Genomic DNA, 24,992 nt, shown 5'->3' on the forward strand with positions numbered 1-24,992 from the left:
GGAGGGACCAAGTCCTTCGGGCCCTGTGCCAATTCGAGCTGAAGGCATTGGCGGGGCACACACCAAGGGGGTGTACGCAGAGGGGCCCAGAAAAGAGGTGGAAGAGGGAAAACCCCAAGCCCGGGGAGAAGCTCTCTGACGCGAACTGCTATCGTACAACCTGACTGGGGCCGACGTTCTGGGAGATGGACGACAGACTGAGGGAACAGGAGATGATAACTGGGATGCCCAGGCAAGCTACAAACGTGTGTAACATAAGAGGCCAGTAAACGTTGGCGCCATAACCGCAGTGGAGGGACACATGCCTCCACAAGTATGCTGTTCACATGGCTGGTCCGGGAAGCTCCAGTGGCAAGTCGGATCCCACTGTGATGGATGGGGTCCAGCACTAGCAACACAGAAGTTGATGCTGAACCATAAGCCAGGCTCCCATAATCCAGACGGGACTGAATTAACGCCTCGTAGAGCCATAAGACGGTACACCTGTCGGCTCCCAAGCTGGTGTGGCTCAAGCAACGCAGAGAAATAAGATGCCGCCAACACATCTGTTTAAGCTGCCGAATATGAGGGAGCCAAGTGAACCGGGTATGAAAAACCTCATCCAAAAACCGATGTGTCGCCGCAAGAAGTTCGCCGTCAAGATAAAGCCGTGGCTCAGGGTGAACAGTGCGTCGCTGGCAGAGATGTATGTCTCAGGTTTTGGCAGCTGAAAACTGGAAGCCATGCGCTACAGCCCAAGACTGCGCCTTGCAGATAGCGCCCTGCAGCTGACGATCAGCAGCTGCAATGCTAATGGAGCTATAGTAGAAGCAGAAGTCGTCAGCATACAAAGAAGCTGAGACAGACGTTCCCACCGCCGCAGCTAGCCCATGAATTGCAATTAAAAACAGGCAGACACTTGAGACAGATTCCTGCGGTACTCCGTTCTCCTGAACTCGGGGGGAACTATGGGAGGTGGCAACTTGCACGCAGAAGATACGATGCGACAGAAAATTTCGTATGAAAATCAGCAGTGGACCCTGAAGACCCAAACCATGAAGCGTAGACAGGATGTGATGTCATCATGTCGTATCGTATGCCTTCCACATGTCAAAAAAGACAGCGACGAGGGGCTGATGGCGGGCAAAGGCTGTACAGATGGCAGACTGCAGGCTCACCAGATTATCGGCGGCAGAGCGGCTGTTACAGAACCCACCCTGAGATGGAGCCAGAAGGCCCCGAGACTCGAGTACCCAACTCAACCGCTGGCTCACCATGCGTTCGAGCAACTTGCAAAGAACGATGGTGAGGCTAATGGGGCGGTAGCTGTCCACCTCCAGTGGGTTCTTGCCAAGTTTCAAAACGGGGATTAAGACGCTTTCCCGCCATTATGACGGGAACTCACCCTCGACCCAGATACGGTTGTAAATGTCTAGGAGGCGTCGCTGGCAATCCACCGAGAGGTGTTCGAGCATCTGCCAGTGGATGCAATCCGGCACAGGAGCCATATCAGGGCAAGCGGCTAGGGCACTTTGGAATTCCCACTCACTGAACGGAACATTGTGGGATTCAGGATGGTACGTGCAAAATGAAAGGCTCTGACATTCCAACCGCTCTTTCAGGGAGCGGAGGGCCAGTGGGTTATTTGCAGAAGCGGAACTCTGAGCAAAATGCTCTGCTAAGTGGTTTGCAATTATGTCGGAGCCAGTACAAACTGCTCCATTCAGTGAGAGCGCAGGGACGCTGACAGGGGTCCGATAGCCATTGAGGCGCCTAATCTTGGCCCAAACCTGTGATGGAGAGATATGGAGGCCAATTGTGGAGACATACCTTTCCCAGCACTCCTGCTTGTGTTGGCGAATGATGCAGTGGGTCTGTGCAAGGAGCCGTTTAAAGGGAATGAGGTGTTCTAATGAGGGATGTCGCTTGTGACGCTGGAGCACCCGCCGGCGATCTTTAATTGCCTCAGCGATCTCAGGCGACCACCAAGGCACAATCCTACGCCGAGGGGATCCAGAAGAACAGGGAATGGCAGATTCTGCGGCAGTAACGATGCCAGTGGCGACCGAGTGAACCACCGCTTCAACGGCGTCATTGGAAAGAGGCTCAATAGTGGCAATGGAGGAGAACAAGTCCCAGTCAGCCCTATTCATAGCCCATCTGCAAGGGCGCCCAGAAGAGTGACGCTGTGGCAGTGACAGAAAGATCAGAAAGTGGTTACTACCACACAAGTCGTCATGCACACTCCATTGGACAGACGGTAACAGGCTAGGGCTGCAGATCGAAATGTTGATGGCTGAGTACGTGCCATGCGCCACACCGAAATGTGTGAAGGCACCATCAGTTAAAAGTGAATGGTCGAGTTGTGCCAATACATGCTCAACGGTACTGCCTAGGCCTGTTGCCACTGTTCCACCCCACAGAGGGTTATGGGCGTTGAAGTCGGCCAGTATCAGAAAAGTTGGCGGCAATTGGGCTATCAGCGCAGCCAGGACATGCTGTGGGACATCACCATCCAGTGGAAGATACAGACTGCAGACAGTAACAGCCTGTGGCGTCCACACCCGAACAGCGACAGTCTCTAAAGGTGTAAATGGAGAGACAGACTCGCTGTGAAGGGAGTGAAGGACATAGATGCAGACGCCACCAGAGACCCTTTTGTAAGCTGCCGGCTTCCTATAATAACCCCGATAGCCACGGAATGAAGCCGTTCAAATTTCTGCTTAGCCTCAGTGTATGTCAGTCGGTCCAGAGCCTTGTATTCCATTATTTTCCTTTCCTTCTGTAGAATCTTACAGTCCGGCGAGCAAGGGGGATGGTGCTCTCCGCAGTTGACACAGATGGGAGGCGGGGCACATGGAGTATCAGTATGGGATGGACAACCACAATCGTGACAGATGAGGCTGGAAGCACAGAGGGAAGACATATGGCCGAACTTCCAACACTTGAAGCACCGCATCGGGGGAGGGCTATATGGCTTAACATCACAGTGGTAGATCATCACCTTGACCTTCTCAGGTAATGTGTCACCTTTGAAGGCCAAGATGAAGGCACCAGTGGCTACTTGATGATCCCTCGGACCCCGGTATACGCGCCAGACGAAATGGACACCTCGTCGCTCTAAGTTGCCCGCAGCTTTTCATCAGACTCTAAAAGAAGATCCCTGTGGAAAATAATGTCCCTGGACCATATTTAAGCTTTTATGGGGCGTGATAGTAACTGAAACATCCACCAGTTTCTTACAAGCGAGCAAGGCTCGTGACTGGGCAGAGGATGCTGTTTTTATCAATACTGACTTGGACCAAATTTTGGACAAGCCCTCCACCTCCCCGAACTTGTCCTCTAAATGCTGACAATGAACTGAGGCTTTACGGACACAAAGGATTCCCCATCAGCTCTGGTACAGACGAGATACTGGGGCGAATACGTTTCACTGTTACTCATAGTCTTACGTTCCTCCCAGGGAGGGGAACGATTTGGGGTCACACATGTTAGCTTTGACGTGAGCCCTCGAACGCTTAGAGACTGCTGGTGGTTGGCCACCAGCAAGAGAAGAAGTGCCACGCTTCATTGCGTGTCATCCACCCTGATGCCACCTACTCCGACCAAGGACCGTCCCCACGGGCGCCACCCAGCCTCAGCAAGGGCCATCTGGCAGGATGGTCATTGCTGGGAGTCATGATGGGCATCTACTCCTTGGCATACGTGGGGAGTAAACGGTGCAGCCATCAGTAGAGTGACCCCTGTGTTGTCAGGGGGCTACAACCAATAGGGTACATGGCGGCCCCACCATAATGGACTGGCTACCTGAACTGGATATTAGGTGCAAGGAAGTCTATGTTCGTCGTCTCCACCAAAATCAACACTGCACAGAGCATAGTGGAAATTGCACCTTGGAACATATCCTCACCCAAGAGATGGAGAACGAGCGAGACAGCAATGCGACGACGATAAAGCTGGCTAGAGGTGTCAATGCACGATGGACATAATGCAACATGAAAGGTGCCCTTCCCCAATTGGCTTGTTCTTCGGAAGAATTTGGAAAAATGGAGGTCAAACCCGAGAGGGGGCCATCACATATAGGCCGAAACGTTTGAGACTCCTTTTAGTCACCTCTTACGACAGGCAGGAATACCGCGGACCTATTCTTACCCCCAAAACCGCAATGGGGTAAACAAAATTAATGTCCAGCTTAGTAATACTACCTTATCATTTTGGGGACAGTAAAGGCTACTCCTAACAACTGCTTGCCTGACTCACACACACCGAAATCTGCGAAGCAAATAAGGCTTGACCAGGGAATACAAAAATATCGTAGAAAATCCTGGACTACCTACACATTCTGACATCCCTGATCTCAGAATCAACAGACTTCGTTGAACACATCCTCCTCTAGCACTTGCAAACAGTCTCACTGGGGTTAACATCACCATTACCTGGAGAAAAAAATGGCTCCAAAATGGCCCATGATCAGGTCAGTCATTAACTTGTATTACTGAGATAGTCCGTGGGTTTGGAAAACCCCACAAGATATTGTCATCTCACAACCGACTGAGAACAGGGCACGTAAGATGAGCACATTCACTTTTTCAATGGGGACCGCTTTCTTCACCAGCATGCAACTGCGGCGCACCAAGGCAGACTACCCAACACATCAGGGAAGATTGCAGCAGTAGAACATTCCTGATGGCAACCCCAGTTTACGTTAAATATGTGACGGGGCTAGATGTTAGTTTGTGATAAACTATTACCTGTTTAGACCTGTTGTTCTTGTTGTGGTCTTCAGTCCTGAGACTGGTTTGATGCAGCTCTCCAGTAAAGCTGCATGTCCTCGGGAAAAATTACGGCTGTAGTTTCCCCTTGCTTTCAGCCGTTCGCAGTACCAGCACAGCAAGGCCGTTTTGGTTAATGCTACAAGGACAGATCAGTCAATCATCCAGACTGTTGCCCCTGCAACTACTGAAAAGGCTGCTGCCCCTCTTCAGGAACCACATGTTTGTCTGGCCTCTCAACAGATACCCCTCCGTTGTGGTTGCACCTACGGTACGGCCATCGTTATCGCTGAGGCACGCAAGCCTCCCCACCAACGGCAAGGTCCATGGTTCATGGGGGGTGTTTAGACCTAAGGTAATATAATTCAACATTGAAATGTACTTAGTTGTAATTCGAAACGTGGAACCGAATTGAAAAGCATTAAAATTGCATTTTTAGTTACTACTAGAAAGCCTGAGTTCTGCAAGTCGTAAAGAAGCAGAAGAGGTACGAATTTTCAAGTCAAACAGAAAGCAAACTTTGAGGTAAAAGATATGAAAAAGTAATCTCAGAAGAGCCTAAATCTATGGCCATTAAATGTTTGACAAATGTTGGATACAACTAAAAAAAGAACGCTAAGAGAATAAGGAATCACAAAATGAAGAATAGTTCATAAACACAAACTGATGGATTAAATATTTGAAGTCCTCAATAAGAAGAAGATATTGATGAACTATATTGGTGTGCAAAACTTAACTTTCGCATCACGTGTCATTTCCAAGTAACATAGCATGATGAAACTTTGACCGTACATATACCGAACTGCTACGACGTATTACAGATGGTAACAACAAGAAATACACAGTGAGAAGAACAGAAATTACATAGTTCTTCAAGGTCAGTAGTTACACTGAAGTGACGGAGAGTTATTATGTTCTCATGGACATTACAAAAGGCGTAAAATGGTTTTTAATAGGGCGTGAGATCACCGCGGACGGCAAAGCATGTTCTGCAGCACGCTCTCATGCTGGCCACACGGTGGGTATGGAGTTCTCGGGGGGCATCCCATTCCTCCACCAGCGCGGTTGACTACCGCTAGATGATCGTTGGTAGATGTGGAATGGCTGCAATACGTCTGTCCAACGCATCCCATATGTTCACGATGAGGTTTCAGTCGAAGAAACGGGAAGGCCACTCCTTCCACCGAATATCCTATCTGTAGCATAGGGGTCGATATGGTACATCCAAGCGAAAACAAGATGAAAAATTTTCCACATCGTTTTCACTTCAAATTTTAAAACATTAAGCGGAAAAGTGGCCGGCTCTTTGAATTCTCGTCTTCTGGGGCAAAAGGTGGTGGCCACTTTTTGGCGGTCACTTTGCTGCGAAATCTTGGCGACTTTACGGAGAAAGTGGTCGCCTCTTTGAACCCGCACGTTTTTGGGCAAAGGTTGGCGGCCACTTTTTGGTGAGCAGTTTTATGGGAAATCTTTAAGTAAATGCATCATTTGAGGACAAATCCATAACATTTTCGTCAAAAGATGGCGAACACTTTATCGCAGGCGCTCACTTTATGGCAGACGCTTTATGGAGACTTTACAGGAGAAGTGGTCGCCTCTTTGAACACGCTTCTTTTTGTGCAAAAGCTGGGGATCACTTTTTGGCGACCACTTTTGTCGGCCAGGCGTTGGCCAGTGCACCTAATGAGTTGTCTTATAAAAAACTGAATTGCATTATTGAAAATATTAAAATTATTTGTGTTATAAAATGGCTACGAAACAATTGAAAAATAACACTGCAGCAGTTCAGTTATGAAGGCAAAAAATTAAGTATTAAAGAGTTACTTAAATTGTATTCGATAATCGAAACATGTAGAGAAGTAATAGTGCAGTTAATCATGGGAGAAGAAATTAAATTAGTTGGACTGCCATTTCAAAACATACAAAATTATCTAAAAATTTAATGTGCGAATTTCATGACAAACAAGGCTGGGACAGGATATCCGATAACAAGTAAAGGCTATTAGACAGTTTCATTCGTGATTTCCAACATAAATTAGACTAGAAAGAGATGTCATTATCCCTGAAATTACCTCAAGAAATCATGTGGAAATTTCATCATAAAGTAGAGTGGACCATTATTTCAGATAAACAAAAACTATCTCAAAAGTTCATTCATGAATTTCAACATAAAGTAGACTGGAAGGGAATTTCATAGTATCAAAAATTATGCAGACCAATGATGGAAAAACGTTTTGCTAAAAATACTTTATTCTTATGTCTTTTAGGTTGGAAAATCCAAATATCATACTTAAAAAACTGTATCACCCATCATTTCTTCACATTTTACAGTTAAATTTATTAAATTAAGCAATTTTTTAACGAATTTAACGGATTTTATATAGTTAAAATAATTTAAAATGGAGGGGTAATGAGAGTAGGTTACGTTGGTACCACTGCTGAAAAACATTTGCTTGCAAAAGGTCGATTCTATTTTTGTGTTAACAGATGGTGTTTTGTTTACTGTCAACCTAAATGTTCAAATGTGTGTGAAATCTTCTGGGACTTAACTGCTAAGGTTATCAGTCCCTAAGCTTACACACTACTTAACCTAAATTATCCTAAGGACAAACATCTGCTGGGACCAGCCGTACAGTCCATGACTGCAGCGCCTAAGTCTGCTCGGCTAATCCCTCGCGGCACTGTCAACCCAACCTCACTTCACCGTTTCCTGTACATGTGCTCATTATAAAGTCTAATTGTGGTTGCTCTGCTGACACCTTTTGTTACATTTGTGCCGAATTTGTGATTAAAAACCTCCAAAGAAACATTACAGACTTTGTGAAAAAGGTTTATCTATCATACTTTCGATCTAAACTAGGTGATCAAGATAAATCTTGGGCACCGCAAAAGTCATGTTATGTGTGTGTTGAAGACCTGAAAATATGGTCCAAAAAAGAGAAAAAAAAATTTAGATTGGCTGTTCCTATGATATGGAGGGAACCAAGATATCATTCTGATGATTTCTGCTTTTGCAGTGTTTGTATTACTGTTCATAATTCGAAAAACAAGAAGGTAATAAGCTACCCTAACCTTCCGTCCACCATCTGAGCAGTAGGGCATGGTGGAGATTTGCCAGTTCCCGAACCACCAGATGATTTAATTTCTATTCGAACGGAAGTATTTTCTGATGTACAATCTGATTTAGATGAACCAGATGATGATCAGTTCCATTACATTACAGTAAGTATAGAGCCCAAATTGTTTACTCAGAGCTTAACGATTTGGTTAGGGAACCAGCATATACATGTATAGAAAAAGAGAGCAGCAATTTTCCAAGCTTTTTCAAGAAGAAGGTGATTTCGTGTACTGCTCAGAAATTCCCAGTCTGATGAGTGAGTTTAGTACTGAATACAAAAAGGAAGACTGGAAGATGTTTACTGATTCATCCAAAACTAGTTTAAAGGCTATTTTATTACACAATGGTAACATGTACGCATCTATATTGCGAGTAGGCTGGCCGGGCGGAGATGCCGTGCGGTTCTAGGCGCTACAGACTGGAGCCGAGCGACCGCTACGGTCGCAGGTTCGAATCCTGCCTCGGGCATGGATGTGTGTGATGTCCTTAGGTTAGTTAGGTTTAATTAGTTCTAAGTTCTAGGCGACTGATGACCTCAAAAGTTAAGTCGCATAGTGCTCAGAGCCATTTTTTACGTAGGGTGTTTAGGTTTTTATGTTGGTAACGCCACGTAGCGCTCTGTATGAAATCACTGACTGTGCTGTGTGCAGTCTGTGGCTGGTTGGCATTGTTGGAATATTCACTATAGTAGTGTTGGGCAGTTGGATGTGAAGAGCGCGTAGCGTTGTGCAGTTGGAGGTGAGCCGACAGCAGTGATGGATGTGGGGAGAGAGATGCGAGAGTTTTGAGAGCGGAGCGGACGATCTGGACATGTGTCCGTCAGAAAAACGAAATTTGTAAGACTGGATGTCACGAACTGATATATATATATATATATATATATATATATATATATATATATATATTGCATGGGGGCTTAATTAAATAAAATGCAAATAATTTTAATTTTTTTAGATTTAGTAGCTGTCTGTTCGGCTACGCTGTCTCGTAAACGGTTGGCCCTGATTAGTATTTGTACACAATCTGACTGCATAGAACAACAACAAAGAATGAAAGAAAATTTCCGTTAACACAATTAATTAATTAAGTCCCCAGCAACTATAAAACCTACGAAACCAAAGCACAAGTATAACTGTTCTGTGTGTGGGAGTGTGATTCAACGTACACATCTGGCACGGTTCTTCTTCAACAAGACAAGATATTTTAAATACCATTTAACAAAGTGTGTGTAGACAATCTTCCTTCTACTTGAGTGTTCTAGTCTGTTATCTTCATCCTCCTTGTTCCATATAGACCAACAAAAAATAAAATATGCACCTCACTTACTTTACCTCTTATCCACCAAAACTCCAATAATCATCAGCATCACATAATCTCAATACTTCAATAATACCTCTTACGTCGATACATATAAATCTTATCATCAATATCATTTACCTTACCTCTTGTCCACAAAAACTCCAATAATCATCAACTTCATATAATCTCAATACCTCAATAATACCTCTTCAATACGTCGACACATATAAACCTTATCGCCAATATCATTTCACTTCCATAACAACTCTTTCCTCTAGTCAGTCTCCTCGAACAAGTACAGATAAAATCCTAATGCAAACCTCATCATCCCATACAATCCGAAGACACACTGTCAACACACAACCTCTGTGTAATCCATCTGACCCAAATCTTCTACTCATTATAAATTATAAGATGGATTTTGGTTACCTTGTCCATCATTAAATAAAAGAAATGCATACATGACCTCTAACAGACTTAGTTAGAATAACTCTCAGTAATTAAGTACGATTACGGACTGTGAATGATCATAATATTTCACAGTGTGTACACCACTTCAAGAATTATGGCAAACAGAAGCAAACATGTGGAGTATTTCTTGTGTCAAGTGTCACTTCCTATTTCAATTGCTCACGAAAAATGCAGTGTAATAACTGTCAATGGTCTAAACCTAGTTTTGGTATGTCATGTCGTTAGCTTCCTTCGTATTAGCATAAATTTATACAGCTTCCATAAAACCTCCAGCTCATGTGACTTCTATGAAGTTTCTTGTACTAATGTCGTTTATGTCGAATTATAGCAGTTCATTTTCCTATCTCAAAAATATAAGGCACTGAGCGTAAGCAAAACATGCAATAGCGAATAAATATACCAGTAGAGAACAGAATGTTAACAAGTGGATGCAGCACAATTCTTACAACGAAGCTCTGCCAAGCGAACAATCTATAATTAATACAATAGTGTGACCTAAACTCTATGTTTGTACACAGTATATCAGCATTTCTATATACCAAATAAAAGAGTAGTTATGACAACAAACAGAAATGTATAAATATGCAATCCATACGCATAGCAGCAAACATATATCTTACGTAATAAACAGGTCATTAGCATCATATCAGCATAAGCAAATAAATGTTCATATGTCATGTTAATAAGTAAACATGAAGGCGCAAGCAGATAAATCACAAAGTATAACTTACATACATATCAGCACAACTAATCAGGTGACAATTATAATTTAAATATATAAGCACAGCAGACACATAATAAAAAAATATGACATCAGTGAAAAAGCATTGCAGCCAAGCGATGCATAATATATACAAATAACAACCCTGTTCATTAATAAAACATTGACAAGAATCAGCAAATGTACGCAAGCACGTCGCTTCACAAGTAAATTCATAGAACATGAAATTAGCACAAGGTATGAATCACGTAATTGCGAGCAGCAAATTACGTCTTAAGTACGTACCTAAGTAAATTTAAATAGAATCACGAAGAGCACATTCAACGATTAAATGAATTATTACCTCATGTTGTCCCTCAAACAGTCAATGAAAATTTGAGACATACGTCTGTACTTTTGAAATTATTTGACGATGATTGCAACTGCGATTCTTACGTCATCAGAGTGCAGTGAAGAAATTTGTCACCCGTTGTCTTTAATTGACAGGGCAGAGCACAGGAACAGGAGCGGCTTGATGATGATGATGATACTCATTGCTTTGGGTGGCCAACCCAGCTCACAAGCCTGTGGCAAACCAGGGAGCAGTCTCAAGCGTTTGCAGCTTTATATACACTCCTGGAAATGGAAAAAAGAACACATTGACACCGGTGTGCCGGACCCACCATACTTGCTCCGGACACTGCGAGAGGGCTGTACAAGCAATGATCACATGCACGGCACAGCGGACACACCAGGAACCGCGGTGTTGGCCGTCGAATGGCGCTAGCTGCGCAGCATTTGTGCACCGCCGCCGTCAGTGTCAGCCAGTTTGCCGTGGCATACGGAGCTCCATCGCAGTCTTTAACACTGGTAGCATGCCGCGACAGCGTGGACGTGAACCGTATGTGCAGTTGACGGACTTTGAGCGAGGGCGTATAGTGGGCATGCGGGAGGCCGGGTGGACGTACCGCCGAATTGCTCAACACGTGGGGCGTGAGGTCTCCACAGTACATCGATGTTGTCGCCAGTGGTCGGCGGAAGGTGCACGTGCCCGTCGACCTGGGACCGGACCGCAGCGACGCACGGATGCACGCCAAGACCGTAGGATCCTACGCAGTGCCGTAGGGGACCGCACCGCCACTTCCCAGCAAATTAGGGACACTGTTGCTCCTGGGGTATCGGCGAGGACCATTCGCAACCGTCTCCATGAAGCTGGGCTACGGTCCCGCACACCGTTAGGCCGTCTTCCGCTCACGCCCCAACATCGTGCAGCCCGCCTCCAGTGGTGTCGCGACAGGCGTGAATGGAGGGACGAATGGAGACGTGTCGTCTTCAGCGATGAGAGTCGCTTCTGCCTTGGTGCCAATGATGGTCGTATGCGTGTTTGGCACCGTGCAGGTGAGCGCCACAATCAGGACTGCATACGACCGAGGCACACAGGGCCAACACCCGGCATCATGGTGTGGGGAGCGATCTCCTACACTGCCCATACACCACTGGTGATCGTCGAGGGGACACTGAATAGTGCACGGTACATCCAAACCGTCATCGAACCCATCGTTCTACCATTCCTAGACCGGCAAGGGAACTTGCTGTTCCAACAGGACAATGCACGTCCGCATGTATCCCGTGCCACCCAACGTGCTCTAGAAGGTGTAAGTCAACTGCCCTGGCCAGCAAGATCTCCGGATCTGTCCCCCATTGAGCATGTTTGGGACTGGATGAAGCGTCGTCTCACGCGGTCTGCACGTCCAGCACGAACGCTGGTCCAATTGAGGCGCCAGGTGGAAATGGCATGGCAAGCCGTTCCACAGGACTACAGCCAGCATCTCTACGATCGTCTCCATGGGAGAATAGCAGCCTGCAATGCTGCGAAAGATGGATATACACTGTACTAGTGCCGACATTGTGCATGCTCTGTTGCCTGTGTCTATGTGCCTGTGGTTCTGTCAGTGTGATCATGTGATGTATCTGACCCCAGGAATGTGTCAATAAAGTTTCCCCTTCCTGGGACAATGAATTCACGGTGTTCTTATTTCAATTTCCAGGAGTGTAGTTTGCGTGGCAGCGTTAAAGTACTTTCTAAAAGCACCTACATTCACCAGCTTATTTCTCGCGTGAAATGTGTGGTTTTCGCCAGATAGTTGCAGCTCATTTGAAGAGACTAAACGCAAATTTCAATTCTCTCTGATTTTCAGCCGGAATGGCCATCCCGTCTGCATTTCGATAATGAATAAAGCAAAAAACACGTACCGTACTAATTTAAATGGCACAAACGTCAGCAATATCTGTTGACCAACGAGTATGATCATCCATGTATTCTGTAATCGCTGTTTCCATTTATATATATACAAAAAGCTTTCTTTAATAACCCCACGGAAGTATATCAGTTATACCGGCTTTTTCCTGTAGAAGAGTACGTTTATCGTAGTTAAATTTAAACTCTTTTGCCATAAATTTGAGCTCATGCTCAATGACAACATAGAAATAATTAGTACCATGTTCATCAACGAGCAAATAATAAAGATGACACATAACTACTGAAAAGATAATTTTATAGGTCAAGGCCTATAAAATTTCAAACTTGTGCTGGTCCTGCTGTTGGTATAAATCGTCTGGAAATATCGGGTGCCAAAATATGTTCCCTCAATATTTCTTTTCATAGCTGTTCTGCACATTGGACAATTATTTTGCATTGTTAACCAACAGTCAACGCATGCTTTATGAAAAAGGTGTTAGCATTTTGTTAACACAAATTTGCCATTTCTATTTGTTAAGCATATAGAACAGTCATTTTCAGGTTGTTCGGTCAGTATTTCATACGAGCATGATATCTTTTGTTTGAACGATTCAGATAGATATTGAACCTTTAAAATTAATTCCCAATTTACTTTATGTTCAAATTCCATTATAAAATCTTCAGACAGCGTTTGACAGAGCGATATACCCTTCCAGAATAATCTATCTTGGAAATCTCCCATCAAATCTTCAAATAGTTTATGATGCAAATAACATAAATCTCCAGTCTAATCTGTCTACGAATTCTCGCATGAAATTTTCAGACAGTTTTAGATATGATAATATGTGAAACCACTCTAATCTGTCTTGGAATTCTTTCTTAAAATCTTCAGATACGTGTTGCCGGTATAATATGTGTTGAAACTCTCTAATGAAATTTTTAGACAGTTTCTGCTGCCATGCTAATCCCCACCAGTTTAATCTGTCTTGAAACTTTCTCATGAAATCTTCAGACATTTTTTTGGTTACACGATGTTTCAGTCCAATCTAATTTGTCTTGAAAGTCTCGCATGAAATCTTCAGATAGATTTTCCCATCTTCGTATAGTCCCCTATATGGAACGTTTAAATGGATTTTATTTACTGATATAATCAGCAATTATTGCAGAGTTTGATTCATTTGTTGAATACATTCGTATAATTGTTCAAATTTTAAAAATTTACATATTTGATGAATAAGTTGCTGTTGTTCAGACAGGTTCTCTTTCTGCTTCTTCTTTTTCTTCTTCTTGTTTTTCATTCACTTGAGCCTTATTAATAAACTCAATGTTGCTGATTTCTCAGCTTTGAATAGCCTTTTAAGTCCATATTTTTCGCTTCATCTTTTAGTTCTCTCATAGTATAGTTATTCAAGCTATTTCCTTTCGTAGCCACTTTATTAAATTTTTTCAATTATGCAATTGAATTTTCATATAAGACAGCTCACCGAAAGTCATTGCAGAAATAATGGTAGCAAAAAAATTGGTCGTCAAAAAGTGGTCGCCATCTTTTGCAAAAAAAGCTGCGGGTTCAAGGAGACTACCACTTTTGAGCTAAATGTTTTCAAATTTAAAGTGAAAAAGACGTGGAAAATATTTCACTTTGTTTTCACTTGGATGTCCCGTATCGACCCCTATAGTACTCCTGTCGTTGCCAGAGATCCTCCACGTATGCTTTTCGATGCGGTCGCACATTATTACCCTTAAAAGTGAAGCCAGGGCCTAACGCATCCCTGACAAGACGCACGTGGGGAAGAAGTGCAGTGTAACAGTAACGTTGTCCGGTGTGTGTACCATGTTCAACGGTTTGGAGGTCAGTGTCCCCGTGGAACATTATGCCTTCCAACACCATAACACAGGGTGTTTCAAAATGAACATACCGGTTTTAAGGCGTTGTAACATTTATCAAGTTCAACTTGCAGATAATACACCAAATGAAAGAGCATCTCAAACAGTTTTGTTTATATACCTGTAAGCAATGAGAAGAGTAGGGAATGACAAAGAGTGACTCAAAAACGTATTGAACGACTTCGAGTCTTTCACGCTTAGCCCCAGGATATATTCTCACGGAAAGTTTATGGGCCTTTCATTTTCGATGAACGAACTGTAGCTAATGTTCCTTATCTTGATGTGCTACGGCTATGGTCCGTGCCACAATGGGAAGAAGCTGGCAACACATCTTTATTTGGGAGCAAGATGGTGCGCCGCCTCCCTGGCATAACTCAGTACGCGACTGGTTAAACGAAGTTGTATCCGACCGGTGGATTGGGCGCAAGGGGTCGGTTGACACATTTTACTCATGGCCTCCACGTTCACACACGATCTGACGCGATCATGTCTATGTGCCTCCGATACCAGCTGATCTATCAGACTTTAGAAACGCTGTTATTGCAACAGTTACTCCTGACACATTGATTAAGGTTCACACTGAACAATTGTAAGAAAAACTGTGTTTCTCTTTCATTTGGTGGATTATTTATAAATGTAAGGTGAATATAATAAGTGCTACTGTGGTGTCACCGCCAGACGCCACACTTGCTAGGTGGTAGCTTTAAATCGGCCGCGGTCCGTTAGTATACGTCGGACCCGCGTGTCGCCACTGTCAGTGATTGCAGACCGAGCGCCGCCACACGGCAGGTCTCGAGAGACTTCCTAGCACTCGCCCCAGTTGTACAGCCGACTTTACTAGCGAAGCTACACTGACAAATACGCTCTCATTTGCCGAGACGATAGTTAGCATAGCCTTCAGCTACGTCATTTGCTACGACCTAGCAAGGCGCCATTACCAGTTATATTGTGTAGCATGTACAGTCAAGAGCGATGTACACCAATTATAGATTAAAGTTAAGTATTCCAAGAACTACGTTCTTTTCTTTATAGGATAATTACTTTACCCTGTTACAGACCTCACGCCAGACTGCGTGAGCTTTAAAAGCGTGCATTTCGGTCTCCTCTAGCAACACGGTGTTGGCTCTTCTGCCAAGACTTCAGCTACAAAGCCTTAAAACCCGTATATTCATTTTGAAACACCCTGTACTTGAACCACCAAAACGATAACGTTAGTACTTTATACGTCCCCATCTTTCGCCATATGACGGTACGTCCCGAATCACTATTCAGACAGTACCTGATCATCTGAGGATAGCACGTGACCTCATTCCTCTTTGGTCCAGTACCTATAAGGCTGGAACTATCGCAAACGGTGCCGTCGTTGTGCGGGCGTCAACGGAACAAAACGTACTAGTCTTCGGGACCATCCCCATTGAGTCGAGCGTGACAGTACGTGCCTTGCAGCCGTGTTAAACTTGGTTACAATTGCAACCGCCGTTTGACGTGGGTCCCTTCTTGTCTGTTACATAACGTAGTGGTCCTCTACTGGTGCAGTTGACAGTGATCGTCCACCTCTTCTCCTTCGTCCAGCAGTGTCTGTGCTTGGGAACGCTCCTCAAGCACGTCAGACAATGCTACGAGCAACGCCAAATTCCCGGACTCCACTCATCACACTTCGCCCTTCTTCCAGTTTTTCGATGTTTCTTCCGCTTACAAAATAATCCAGATGTTGTCTCCGTGAAACACTGTGATGAAGAATATCACGACAGTGTACCGTAGCTGGCCACTGATTGGCACGCTCTGTCTTTTGCCGTTCTTTCAAATTCCTCGGAGCCAGCACCGTTCGGTACCATAGTCACTCTGACCCCGCCGCACGTGGCCTCCAGCCTTCTGTGCACTACTGGCAGATCTCTGACAACATTCTCCGGCACTTTCATTCATCTCCAAAAAGTTGTTAATATTACATATTATGTATTACTATATATTAAATTTTGCAGTACAGTGCAGAAACGAAATTTCGTGGCAGATTACAACTGTTTGCCGGACAGAGACTCGAAATCTGGGCCTTTCCTCGAGTATGTTATTCTCCACACAGTTTTCATCTGCCAGGATGTTTCATATCAGTGCTCACTCCGCTGCAGAGTGAAAATTCAGTCTGAAGTATAGGAACACCTTGTTGCACGTGAAAAGTAATTGTAAGCTACACGTAATGATTCAAAATTACATGCTCAGTCAACATGTGCGTTAAAGATTCGGACTTCATATGACTTTTCTCACTTATCACTCCACAGAGATCTCATTTATTGATAATTAGGACTACCAGAGAATAATTCAAATGGCTCTGAGCACTATGGGACTTAACATCTGTGGTCATCAGTCCCCTAGAACTTAGAACTACTTAAACCTAACTAACCTAAGGACATCACACACACCCATGCCCGAGGCAGGATTCGAACCTGCGACCGTAGCAGTCACGCGGTTCCGGACTGAGCGCCTAGAACCGCTAGACCACCGCGGCCGGCCCCAGAGAATAATTAAAAGTATACGATATAGATAACAGTTTTACGTAATTGCGTTTTTAGTTTTTAATAATTTCATTTAGTTCTGTGTCACTACAACCACAACAACGAAATCAGGATGACATGAAACTGAACATCACTTCAGCTCACCTACGTCACACCTCTGCCCTGTCTTTCGCGATGGTGTTACTTGTCAACTTAAAAAAAAATGCAAGAAGTAACACCCATAACGTTTTGCAGTGTTAACGATAACAGCCATGGCATCTTATGTGAAAACTTAGACTGATGCTTTAAACTTCTTAGTACATGCTGCCACAGTCGCCTTCATACACGGAACTGACGGATGGGAGAGAGAAAGAGATTCAGCATAGTACTTCTGTCCTCTCAAAAGCCCTTGCTGTGGGGCATACGTTTAAACAGGAGAAAGTGCACCGTTAACTCCTGTCCCAAATTTTAATCTGCCGTCGCCGTCTCCGCCGTCGCCGCCCGGTGCTTACTGGAAACTTTGATGACTTTGTGTCGGCAGAAACTCGTTAACAGCCGGGCGTGTGGCAGGCAGTCTCGCCCTAACCGTGATTAAAGTCTCTTAAAGCGTGCTTTTGCCACCATAAGAGTTGCCGCTTCTAAGGTAGTACTCGGAATAAACACCTGATGTAATAGGTTGACAAACCTGTCAGGCCGTTATCACTGGAACTGACGAGAATATAGCGTCCAGATCACGGTCTATGCACCCAGAGCGCTACTTTCACCATTTCACTTCGTCGGGGATCATTTAAAATGGAAGTGTTGTAAACATTTTTTCCTTTCGAATACTACTGTAAATGACTGACGCTGGAACAAGAAACTGTTTATTTCCGTAAGTGGGGCAGGGTATTTCATAAAGATTGATCTATTGCATGAGCTACATTTTTTACATGAGCGAAGATAAAAATGTGGGGTAAATTTTAGCTCTCGCATTCCGCAACAAACTTTTCGTTTTCCAACTAACCATTTGACTATGCAAACATATTTCATTTACATGCATGAAGTTGCAGTCTTGAGATATTTTTACAACAATATTCACGACCAAAGTCGTAATTTACATTTCTCAAATGTTCAATGAGCACTTGATGCAGGACGAAAACCCAGACGGCAATAAAACTCTCCCACACTTTGAGGAGCATGACTGATATTACTGCATTCACTTGTGGCGGTTTTGGGCATCGCAGTTCACCATAATTAGTTAGGAAACGCAATTACATGGAATCTTTCTCAGACCCTCGCAATAATCAGCCGAGTATTTGATATGTCGGTCTATATTGCGCAGCCTTTCTTCTGATTCTAAAATCAGTTACTAGATAGAAACACCGACCAGGAAACATGATGAGCTCCTCAACTTATAGGACTATCCCTTACTGTATTCCGTTCCACAGATTCACTCAAATTATGAAAATGTATATTGAATCTGGAGATCATTATTATTAACAATTCGGCAGCACATGTTGCTTGGTTCCTGAAAGATTTAAACGATCTTTGGTACACAAAATGAGGCAGGAAGTGCTAAGTCGTGTTTGCGTGTATACTTGTACTGGATACTTCAATAGTACATTGGCAGCGAAGAATTTACGAACCCCTAAACACGTTAGTTACGTCTAAATGGTTCAAATGGCTCTGAGCACTATGCGACTTAACTTCTGAGGTCATCAGTCGCCTAGAACTTAGAACTACTTAAACCTAACTAACCTAAGGACATCACACACATCCATGCCCGAGGCAGGATTCGAACCTGCGACCGGAGCGGTCGCCCGGTTCCAAACTGTAGCGCCTAGAACCGCACGGCCACTCCGGCCGGCTAGTTACGTCTCACTCAGGGAGTATCCTATCAGCATAGTTCCTCATTTAGACTACTTGTGTTACAAAAGTACTCTCCCCTATCGGGCTCAGTATCACTCCATTATTTATTCCATCTAAGCAGCAAAACTGGTGGTAGAACTTAGCAAAAATGTGGTTAAACGTTTCATATGGAGGATTTTTCTGTATGGAAGTGAAAGCTGGTCGTTGAAGAATAGAGGAGGAGAAAAAATTGATGCATTTGAGATGCGGCGTTGAAGAAGAATGAAGGAAATAACATGGATGGATGAAGTTCAGACCATTGACTGTATTTCTTTGTATTTTTATTGAGATATTCATTTGGTTTATTTACGCTGTCAACAATTCACTATTATGTCAAGGAACCGCTTACGTCTCAATAATATTTCATAAAGGCGTAGGACAACAGGTACAAACAAAAATCTGTAACACTGACACGGCGATCGGAGGGCACAGAGCTGCTGAATGCAACACGTAGATTTATGGAAGACAGTAAGTACCTCGTACCTGTTGGGGAATTTGCAAGCACACCTTCCATGACTTGTAAAATAAACCCTTAGAGTGGAGCTCTATAAGATAATTGATTTGATATTTCGTGCACCTCATGCGGAAGCGGCTCGGTGTCACCATATTATAGCAGCAGGTGCAGAAGTACTGCGACCTCAATCTGTGGTCGCGCCAGCGACCTCGCTTCCTCCAAACTTGAGAGTCGTAAGGGGAAGCTCTGCGGTGCGGCCAGGCGGAGAGAAGATTGAGATGAATTCTGATTGCTCTGTGTCACGGCGTCCGTCCAGGAAGCCTCGCCTTACCGCGTTTCTCGTTACCAGCTAGTCCTAATTGGCTGGACTCCCTTTCTTGTGAACTCCGACCACTAAAAAGGAGTCTCTGAGAGCGCAGGTCCCCTTCTCTGGACTACGTTTAACCTGGTCAGCCACTGATATTCTTCCTGTTTCCTTGGAAAAAGGTCGCTCCTTGCCCTTTATCTTTCTTCCGCCATTAAGGGAGCTTCCTTTCGTCATTTTCTTCCTCTCAGTCACTCTTAAAGTTCGACATGAACCAACATCCGACCCCTTATGTTCTTAAACAAAGTTTTTCTTCCTTGTGTAGGAGTTGCGCATTTAGCAGCGTCCCGATGTCTTCAAAGACCGGCGGCTTTCTTTACACGTCTACTACAGGAGTGTAGTATTCGTGTGGCGGACAATAGCGCCTGCTGCCAAGCTTCCTCCTCACTCCTCAGTCCTGCCGGCTCTTTGTTATTGTCTGAAAGCCTACCCTCTTGGTCCACACTCCGAAGAAGTCCCTGGCCATCCCAGCGTTAGGTTCATTGGCCATGACATTCCGTTTGCTTCCAAACAATTCATTGTTTCCCTGTAGCGTTCAAGTCCATTTTTATACTATTGCGAGTAACGACCACTCTTACATTTAAGATCAATTATTTACGGAGATCGAGAGTGAGTCTCTAAATTATTGTGAATCTGCATGTGTAGCAGGTCCGTTCCGGAAACGGTTCCGTAATATGAAGTAATGGAAAGGGTAAAATAAAGAACTGTCGTGAAGCAGGTTAAGAAAGAGAAAGCCGACTTAGTGGGACATACGAGGGTGAGTCAAATGAAAACCTAAAATTTGTAATATCAAATCAAAATTTCGCGCCGTTATCCTGTAAGTTGGTAAGCGTGCTACAAACAGCGTGCAGAATGGCCTGTAGGTGGCAGCATAGTGCAGATGCACACATACCGTCGCAGTATCAGTACAAAGATAGCCGCCCCTGTTACGACTTGCACCAGGGAAGAACAGCGTTCTGTTATTCGGGTTTTGCGTAGTGAAGGAGTGAAACCTATTGAAATTCATCGACGAATGAAGGTTCAGTACGGCGATGCATGTTTGTCACAGCAGCAAGTCTACGAATGGAGTAGGAAGTTCGCAAATGGTGTGGCTTCAGTGGAAGATGCTCCTCGTCCAGGTCAGACACAACGAGTTGTGACTCCACCGAACATTGCAGAAGTTGAAGCCATAGTGACGGAAAACCGCCGAGTGACACTGAATGACATTGCAGCATGTTTACAGATTAGTCATGGGTCAGAACACCACATTCTGCATGATGTGCTCAGGTTTCACAAAGTGTCTGCAAGATGGGTGCCACGGCAGCTGACTCCTGAAATGAGAGAACGACGTGTTGATGCTTGTGAAGAAATTCTTCGGAGCTTTGAACGAGAAGGGAATGGCTTCCTTGAAAGAATACTGGGAACGGAACCGGGGTTCGCTTCCACTAACCGGAAACGAAGAGAGCATGCAAGGAATGGCACCATTCCTCATCACCAAAACCAAAGAAGTTTCGAACAGAACCATCAGCAGGGAAGGTTATGCTGAATCTCTTTTGGGACGCAAAAGGCGTCATTTTGGAGCATTACATGCCTAGAGGGACCACAGTCACCAGTGCATCATACCCAGATCTCCTAAAAAATCATCTGCGGCCTGCAATCAAATCAAAGCGACGTGTAGCCAGCAGGTGTCCTTTTGCAACAAGACGATGCAAGGACCCACACTGCCCGTACAACAGTTGCAACAGTCACAGACCTGCATTTTGAGTGTCTTCCTCATACACCATACTCACCAGACCTTGTCCCAAGTGATTATGTTTGGACCACTCAAAGACGCAATGGGAAGAAAGAAGTTCCGTTCTGATGAAGAGGTACGCCACGCGGCGGATGAGTGTTTGCGCGGAATACCAAAAGACTTTTTTTTCTAAAGGAATTTATGCACTTTGTAAGCGCTGGAGGACTTGCATTAAGCGTGGGGGAGATTATGTTTAAAAGTGATACAGCTTTGTACCACTGCTGCCCAATAAATAATATTTTAAAAAATATTTAAGGTTTTCATTTGACTCACCCTCATAGGACGTGAGAAAAAGGGACTCTAAAAACAGCTATAGAAAGTAAAAAGAAAAGGAGAAGACTAAAGGTGCTGGATGAAGTGAAATGAAAATAAGAAGAGTATGTCTGGAAGGGAATCAGATGTAGTGAGAAATGATGCCAGGAAGCTGCTGCTAATCGGCAGAACACCATATGATGATGATGATGACGATGATGACCGTTCTTCCGCAACACTACGTTTTAAAAGCTTCCATTCTCATCTTAACACAACTGATTATAGTACGCATTTCACATGCACGTTACGCTGTACTCTAGAAAAGCATTTTCAGAAAAGACTTCCTACAACTCCAATTCATATCTTACATCGATTCGTCTCTTGCTGTTTGATACCTTGCGCGGCTCGCGCCATTACCTCTTTCTTGTATCACCTTTGACATCGATTTCCTTTTGGCCGGCCTCGAGCCAGTTGTTCATTGCGGGTTCGGTATTTAAGTCTGCAGCGTTGAGGCAACAGGGACTGTTTGGTCTGTCGGTTGCGGTTACAGCAGGGACTGGATGATGACCCTTACTTGGTGCGCATGCTCATTACGCGTGGTAAGACTGGAGTGTTGCGCCCGGAGACGGCGGAAAGGATTTGGGTTCCGGCACGAGGCGTAGTGTTTGGCTTTTCTCGCCACGCAGTGCATATTGAGTAGAAGAGCTTGCCGGAGCGTCCCCTGGCGTTAACCGATCGCTTGGGCATATGTGACGAGGCTGATATGTCAAAGTCGTGTCATACGTGGCATGATAGCGGGGCTTGGGATTTCCATCTTAGTTTCCTACCACTTGATGTAGGATATGCAGCTATATGTAGCGAAGCCCGGTGAGCTCCTCATTACCGAGTGATTGTGTATCTAAACTTGTTGTAACCTTGGTGATTAAGTATCAAAAATTGCACCTTAGTTTACGACTAACGAAATACGCTGTTATCTACGCGTGTATTTGAGTGTTTAAATGAATTCTTAAATGTTGAGTTTAAAAAAAATTTTGCGAGCTTTCCATTTGTAATGGGCAACGGCCATGCCGCAGTGGATACACTGGTTCCCGTGAGATCACCGAAGTTAAGCGCTGTCGGGTGTGGCCGGTACTTGGATGGGTGACCATCCAGCCGCCATACGCTGTTGCCACTTTTCGGGGTGCACTCAGCCTCGTGATGCCAATTCAGAAGCTACTGCCGGCCGGAGTGGCCGAGAGGTTCTAAGCGCTACAGTCTGGAGCTGCGGGACTGCTACGATCGCAGGTTCGAATCCTGCCTCGGGCATGGATGTGTGTGATGTCCTTAGGTTAGTTAGGTTTAAGTAGTTCTAAGTTGTAGGGGACTGATGACCTCAGAAGTTAAGTCCCATAGTGCTCACAGCCATTTGATTTGAGGAGCTACTCGACCGAATAGTAGCGGCTTCGGTCAAGAAGACCACTATAACGACGGGAGAGCGGTGTGCTGACCCCACGCCCCTCCTACCCGCATCCTCCACTGAGGATGACAGGGCGGTCGGATGGTCCTGGTAGGCCACTCGCGGCCTGAAGACGGAGTGCTTTTTTCCTGTTGTAATGCTATGTTTCAAGTGTGCTGTTGTAGTTGATTTGTGTTTCACTTGTGCGGAGCGGAATTTGTTTCGTCCGATACGGTGGGGCTTGGCTCCGGGGCTAGACGACGTGGCCGCTGCCAGTGGAACTGTGTTTCGTTAGATCGGGCTCCATGTTGCTGGCCTTCTGTATCGATCTCATCCTTGAGTACTGCTATTCTCTTTGTTCCTGGCTCTGTCTGGTCGTTAAGCTTTATAGCTCGTTCCTCCGCCGCTTTGGCGTTAGTACCTTTAACTCGAAATATGAATTTAAACCTGTAAAACTGGGTTTCACTCTGTAATTAGTGCCCGATCAGATTGCAGGAGGCTCTGTCTTATTAATTCTGTATTCCCATACCAGCCATTTGTTTATTATATTTGCCGTGCGGGATTAGCCGAGCGGTCTAGGGCGCTGCAGTCATGGATTGTGCGGCTGATCCCGGCGGAGGTTCGAGTCCTCCCTCGGGCATGGGTGTGTGTGTTTGTCCTTAGGATAATTTAGGTTAAGTAGTGTGTAAGCTTAGGGACTGATGAGCTTAGGAGTTAAGTGCCATAAGATTTGACACACACTCTTTTGTTCATTATATTTGTACCTTGTGTGCTGCTTGGGAAGTTTAATTTTCATAAATTAGTGTTTCATGCGCCTATGTTCTCAGGGAATGTTTAGACGCTGAGGCGCTGTTTTTTTTGTTAATTGTTTGTCATTTTAAGTAGTCCCTTCCTGTATTGGCATCAACTGGATTATTGCTTAGTCAGAAGTTAGTGTGCCCGATGTTTTCATTAGCGAGCCTTGAAGTTTCAAAAAATGTTCAAATGTGTGTCAAACCTTATGGGACTTAACTACTAAGGTCATCAGTCCCTAAGCTTAAACACTACTTAGCCTAAATTATCCTAAGGACAAACACACACACCCATGCCCGAGGGAGGACTCGAACCTCCGCCAGGACCAGCCGCAGTCCATGACTGCAGCGTCGCAGACCGCTCGGCTAATTCCGCGCGGCGAAGTTTCAGAAGTTGCTTTTATTATTACTTGTGTGCCTTATGTTACGCCTTAATGTTATACCTTGGTATGAATTTGTATTGCAAAAGAGAAGTCATTGTACAGGATAGTCTTGCGGGGTTCAGTGTTTGGTAAGTTCTGATTGTATTAAGTATTTACACCAACTGAAATTCTCTTAACGTTTTATGCATTTGTTATGCAGATTTCAACAGGGGTTCAAGACAAAATTTTGTTGTGCTCCTGTGAGGCTGTTAAATTTGCGTTTTGTTGTATTTAAACTGTGCAAGTTATTAATTGGAAGTATTATTGGAAGCAAACAGCACGTTCCACTATTCTTTATTTTATACCCTCTCTTCTCATATCGTCAGCTATTTTTCCCCTCGTCGACTACTTTGATTTTATCATTTCGTTATGAACGACAGAAAACACGACTTGAAGCTGACAAAGCTATCCGTTTTGATTGTACCAAATCACGTCTTGTAATATTTCATCGGCACACAACTTGAATATCACTGATCGAGACGAATTACGTGCAGCATAAGCGAGGCGAATTACTTGCGTCCCGCGTTTCCACTGCGTGAATGCATTCCGCGTGCGTCGCAGAGGGAGATTTTCGCAGCGTCTGGAGACGGGGCACCAACAGCTCGCCGCGCCGCATCTGTCGCGTGGCGCAGTCTCGCAGCAGACGTGCAGCCGCCGCGGCGGCACAT

General features: G+C 44.6%; 1 pseudogene; it reads left to right on the forward strand.

Moving 5' to 3' along the window:
* The first annotated feature begins 22,730 nt into the window (after positions 1–22,730).
* LOC124620631 lies at positions 22,731–22,847 on the forward strand (annotated as a pseudogene).
* The last annotated feature ends 2,145 nt before the right edge of the window (positions 22,848–24,992 follow it).

This window comes from Schistocerca americana, chromosome 6, assembly GCF_021461395.2.
Source record: "Schistocerca americana isolate TAMUIC-IGC-003095 chromosome 6, iqSchAmer2.1, whole genome shotgun sequence".
Lineage (NCBI taxonomy): Eukaryota > Metazoa > Arthropoda > Insecta > Orthoptera > Acrididae > Schistocerca > Schistocerca americana.